The sequence below is a fragment of the Lagenorhynchus albirostris genome, chromosome 12 (genome assembly GCF_949774975.1).
Source record: "Lagenorhynchus albirostris chromosome 12, mLagAlb1.1, whole genome shotgun sequence".
Taxonomy (NCBI): Eukaryota; Metazoa; Chordata; class Mammalia; order Artiodactyla; family Delphinidae; genus Lagenorhynchus; species Lagenorhynchus albirostris.
The window spans coordinates 22,506,467-22,512,310 of NC_083106.1; the positions used below are offsets into that span (position 1 = coordinate 22,506,467).

Here is a 5,844-nt window from a genome sequence, read left to right on the forward strand (position 1 = left end):
ACCTTTAGGGAGGAGTAGAATTCAATGGTTGCTACTCCAGTCACCTGCTCAGTCACTCAGTGGTTTGAGGAAGAACTGAGTGTGGTCATAGGTCTACAGATCCTCTCTTCTAAACCGGGGGACATACAGCATGTATTCACAGCAATTCTGCTCACAGACATCGTAACCTCTCATTGTGAAAATTTCTTAGTCTATCTGCAATCTTACAGTTTGACTTAACTGAATACCTCCCTTCATTGTTTGAGAGCAGAATCTGATACATATTTCTTAGAAGAAAATTATTACCATAAAAATCTGATATTTTTATTAAAAATTTGACACCCAGAAGAAAACTCATCATTCTTTCCTCCTAATAACATAGCATTTTTGTTATACAAAATGAGGTTGCACTGTCATGAGGAGGAAAACAGTATCATAGCACTTGCTACTGTGTTTATTCCGCTATAATCACAACTACTAGAGAAAAATCAACTACTTTTAGGCAAGAAAAATACTATGCTTGAAAATAAATTTGTATACAAATTCTGAGTTAAATATTATGTTTCAGTGAGATTAGCAAGCACCAAATAGCAACAATGAAGAAAAAGCCACTGAAATTCTTAAGAGCAAATAATCTGCCATTCTCTGCTTCTGTATCTGAATCTTATCTGCTCAAGCTATCAGGAAGAAGCTGTCAATCATCTCTATTGCTGAAATGAAGGAGTAGATGGTACAGTTTAATTTCATTATGGAAATTGATTTGCATCCTTTATATTTCTTGATTGAAATCTTTCCAGGTAATGGCATTGAAGAAGACTCATAAAACTGCCATGACTGGGGTAATAACTATTATTATGATCAAATTTAATAAAAAAAAACTTTCCTACAATATGGGAACTATGAATAATTCATATAAACTGTTGCTTAAAATGTGATAGAGAGGAACAGACTTGTAGAAAAAATCTTAATGTATCCAGACAGGGATGATAGTTGGTTTTTGCAAATAATGAATACTTCATGTACAAACGAAGACTAACAAGGCTAGAGGAGAGGACTCCACACAGAGGAAATAATTCCATGTATCTGATTTTTGCAAGATAAGGATGGATGGATTTTTTTAAAAGAACTGTCACAAAAAGCATATTCTAAAAATTATATTTTAGAACATCACAATGCTTCTTTTAAATAAGCAATGACTTGAGGAATATTTAAGATAAGTCTGTTTTCATATGTTTGTGAATGATCTGTGCAAAAATGAACATTGATCCCAGTGCTCAAGTTTAGCATTTTCCTATATATTATTATTTAACAGTCACAGTGGCCTAGAAATCCAAGTTAACCCTAAAGAATTTGCATAAAATCAATATCAAAACAATATTTGTTTCAAAAAAGAAGTTTAAAAATGGTTGTTTGTACTTACTTGATATATAGAATTTTTACATGCATAAGTATATCTCTAGCTATAATTAATTTTTTAATTTGTTTTGTTTCAGTTTACTTTTATTTCTTTTAACTCTGTTAATTTCTCTGCTTCCTGCTTTTATTGGCTACCATCTGGTGGAAAAAATTGTAATAGCAGAGCAAGTTTAAAAGATATGTAATAAGACAAAGGTTTTAATTGTAAATATGATTGCCACATAATACTGCTGACATGGGTAGCAAGCTTGATAATACAGTTTTGTTCTTATCATACTCAGTTCCATTATGATTATGACTATTCAACTCTTAAATAATTTGGAAATTTATATTTTATGGTTTATGTATAAGATAACTATCATATTTTAATGAGTTCTATGAAGGTAGGGACCAATTTGTTGTGATTATTGCAGTGTAACCAGGAAGTCCTTGTTGCCCTTGACAGACTTATTTTACATGTATTATTTCAGCATAATTATGATTAGTGCCCACTTTCACTCTCAAACTATATTGCTTTAGAAAATAAAATACATCATTATTCTGTTTATAATCAGCAATTAGCGTGGTACCTGTGGATACACTGTGCATTAAATATTTTTAATTTTTTCAGTATTTAAGGGTTTTTTTCTATTTATGTTAGATAATTTAGGCATGGATTCTCTTATTTTAGAATTTCTTCATGAAGACAACATTAAGAATTTAAACATTCAATTTTGAATAAAAAATGTAATAGTTGACTTCATGTCTTATTATTTTGGAAGTATATTGCATAGACTATAGCTTATAAAACCTACAAGTTTTTCTTAAGCAGTTAATAATACAATGTGGAATACAAACGTGTTCTTTGTTGATTACCTCATGATGTCTCAATAGTCATCTTCCTGCACTTGTTAGTAAATGTGCTGAGAGAATGATTTGACAGATACAATGCATTGTGAAATACATCTTACCAGTTGAAGGAAAAAATTGATATAGTTACATTCACATGTATGCAGATAAGCTGTGTATATCACCTGGCAGAATAATTATATTGTCATTTTATTAACTAATACATTCTCACTATTTTGCACAGAGCATTCCTAAAGATTAATCTCTTAAAGGGTTTGTAAATCTCCAAATTCATTTTTATTTATACTCTTTAAGTTATAAATTTTAATCTTTAAAAATTCTAAACATGTCATTATTTCTATGTAATTTTTTTGTTAACATATTTTAATGACCCCAGAAATCACATAGTCAACCTTCTTGATTAAAAGCAGCAGAGGTTATATTCTAATCTGATGCATGCTTATTCCTTTATAAGTTACAGTAATTATCTTCAAAATACTTTAATGTGACAACAGAAATTAACACAGTATTAAAATTTGTTGCAACTAGTTGAATTAACTATATACCTAAGTCATAAATTTGTTGTTCAAACTGGGTTAATCATTTTCCATTTCTCTTTAAGTAATTTGTTACCCTGGCTATTAAAAAAGAAATGTTACGAGACAACTGGAGAAATCAGAAAACTCATTGGATAGCTGATGATAATAAGGAACTTTTTATGATAGTTGATGATATTATAATCATGTTTTTGAAAGATTGCTTATTTTTAGAGGTACATATAAAATATATAAGGAAGAATGAAATAATCTCTTGGTTTAGCTCCTTAAACAATGTGAAATGGGGTTAACTAGTGGGGATAAAGATAAAATAAAATTGGTCATAAATTTTTATTATTGAAGTTGAATGATGGGTACAGGGTTACACTACTATTCTCTCTCTCTATGTATGTATATATATATACATATATATGTATGTATATTCATATTTGTATATATACAATTATATATATAATTATTTGTCTTTCATGGATATTCTTAATGTACTCACACTTCTTTTAGCTTTTCTCCTGAATGATAAATGATTTTCTTTCATGTAAAATATCTTAGGCTTACAGTAGGCTTAGTAATATTCTGTGTTGAGATAAGGATGCTTCTTTCTTTGAGTTATAATATTTTTATGTTTCAGTGTTATTTATTCAAACACATGAAAAGAAGGAATTTATAAAGTACATTTTGTGTAAAATAATGACTTATATAATTTTGTTCTAATGGTTTATGGATGAAGCCTTTGAATGACAAAATATTTCCTTTACTGGATCATGTACATGTGCCCAGAAAACTCTGCTTAGTTGTTTCAAGTATTACCTCTAAAATATATCCTGTATCTATTCATTTCAATATTGTATATACTGTTTTGGTTCAAGTTTAAAAAGAAATGATAAATTAGATAAAATATAGAGTGATAATGAAAGTTGTGGTAAACATGGTTTTGATTAGGCTCACTTTTAAACTTTAGCAGTTTAATCATTTATGCATAAAGTGTGTGTTGCATTAAACATCCTTGCTATAATCAGTTTCTATGACAACTAAGAAGCTGGCAGATTATATTGATTCATGCAGGATGCTTTCCAAGTTGTAACCAATTTATTAGACGTAATTATTGTATTAGAATGACTGGCAATGATAACTCTAATATAAGTGATAACATTTCACTGTTTAAATTATTCTTACACTTCATGGGATACTTATATGCCTAAAAAATCCTTATGCTAATAATTGGAGAACGCAAAATTGAAGAGCGGCTCTAAAGTACATATTAAGCTAATGAAACTAGAAAAAATATAACAATTATGATTTAAGTGTAAAGAACCAGATTAGCTTTTATTTTATAATAGGAGGGTGGAAATAAATATTTACCCACGAATCTATATTGAAAAATCATCTCAGAACCTTTCAAATGACGTTAAATCTTAAAATCAATAAGCCGTGTGTCTTATTTCAGGCTGCTATAACAAAATACCACATACATTATTTGTCATAGTTTTAGAGGCTGGAAGTCTGAGATTAGGACCCCAGCATGGCTGGCTGAAGACCTTCTTCCAGATCAGAAGGGGTAAGCTAACTCTGTGGCGTCTTTTTTATAAGAGCACTAACCCCATTCGCAAGGGCTATTCCTTTATGACCTCAGCAATTCATAAAGGCCTTACCTCCTACTACCATCACATTGTGTACTAAGAGTTCAACATACAAATTTCAAGGGGGACACAGACATTCAGGCCACAGCAACATGTTACCATAATCTTTATCATTTCCTCAAAACAAGTATCCTTTCTGTCCTAAATTGCTTTTCACTTAAAATTTTTTTTTTGGAAGTTACAAGGAAAGGATGGAATGATGGTTCTTTACCCATTGTATATGAGGGCTCTAAAAAAACTAAGTAGTTTCCTTTTTCGGAGGTTATGGATTGGGTTTGAGGAACTTTGCATTGCCTGTATAAATTGCAAAATAAAATAGCATAGACCTTTGTCTCTCAGAGCAGCACCATGGTCATTGGCAAGAACAAGCATCTTACAAAAGGCAGCAAAGAAGGAGCCAAGAAGAAAGTAATTGATCCATTTTCTAAAACATACTGGTATGATGTAAAAGCACTAATTACCTATGTTCAATGTGAGTAATGTTGGAAAAACTTTAGACTCAAAGAACCAAAATTGCATATGATTACCTCAAGGGTAGTGGGTTTTTTTTTTTTTTTTTTCTGTATGCGGGCCTCTCACTGCTGTGGCCTCTCCCGTTGCGGAGCACAGGCTCCGGACACACAGGCTCAGCGGCCATGGCTCACTGGACCAGCCGCTCCGCGGCATGTGGGATCCTCCCGGACCGGGGCACGACCCCGTGTCCCCTACATCGGCAGGCGGACTCTCAACCACTGCGCCACCAGGCAAGCCCCAACAGTAGTGTTTTTGAAGTGAACCTTGCTGAGTTTCAAAATGATGAATCTGAACCTAGAAAATTCAGGCTAATTACTGAGGATAATCTGGGCAAAAACTGCCTGACCAACTTCTATGACATGAATCTTACCAGTGACAAAATGTGCTCTATGATCTAAAAATGGCAGACCATGATTGAAGTTTATATTGAGATCAAGAGTACTGATGGTTATTTAATTCATCTTGTCTCTGTTGGTTTTACTAAAAGAACATATAACAACCAGATTCATAAAACCTCTTAATCTCAGGACCACAGGTCCCCAAAATCCGGAAGAAGATTATGGAAATCATGACCCAAAAGTTGTAGACAAATGACTTGAAAGAAGTCATTCCCTACAGGGAATGCGGTTACTAACAGGCCGCAGACTGGTACCAGTCCGCAGCGGGGGGGTTGATGACCTCTGCTTTAGTTCGTGCTCTTTCCCATACAATTTAGAATCAGCTTGTGAAGAAATTCCTCCCGACCTATTGAGAGTTTCTCCTATATTGACCCCTAAAAATTCTACAGCTTTTCCTTTTACATTTTTAAACTATCTCTAATTTTTTATATATGGTGAGAAAGTAAATTAAATTTGTTTTCTTGCAGTTCAAATGTGTGTGTATGTGTGCCCATGTGCTTTGTGTGTGTGCATACA

General features: G+C 32.5%; 1 pseudogene; it reads left to right on the plus strand.

The window, feature by feature from the left end:
* The first annotated feature begins 4,765 nt into the window (after positions 1 to 4,765).
* On the plus strand, positions 4,766 to 5,564 carry LOC132530915 (small ribosomal subunit protein eS1-like; annotated as a pseudogene).
* The last annotated feature ends 280 nt before the right edge of the window (positions 5,565 to 5,844 follow it).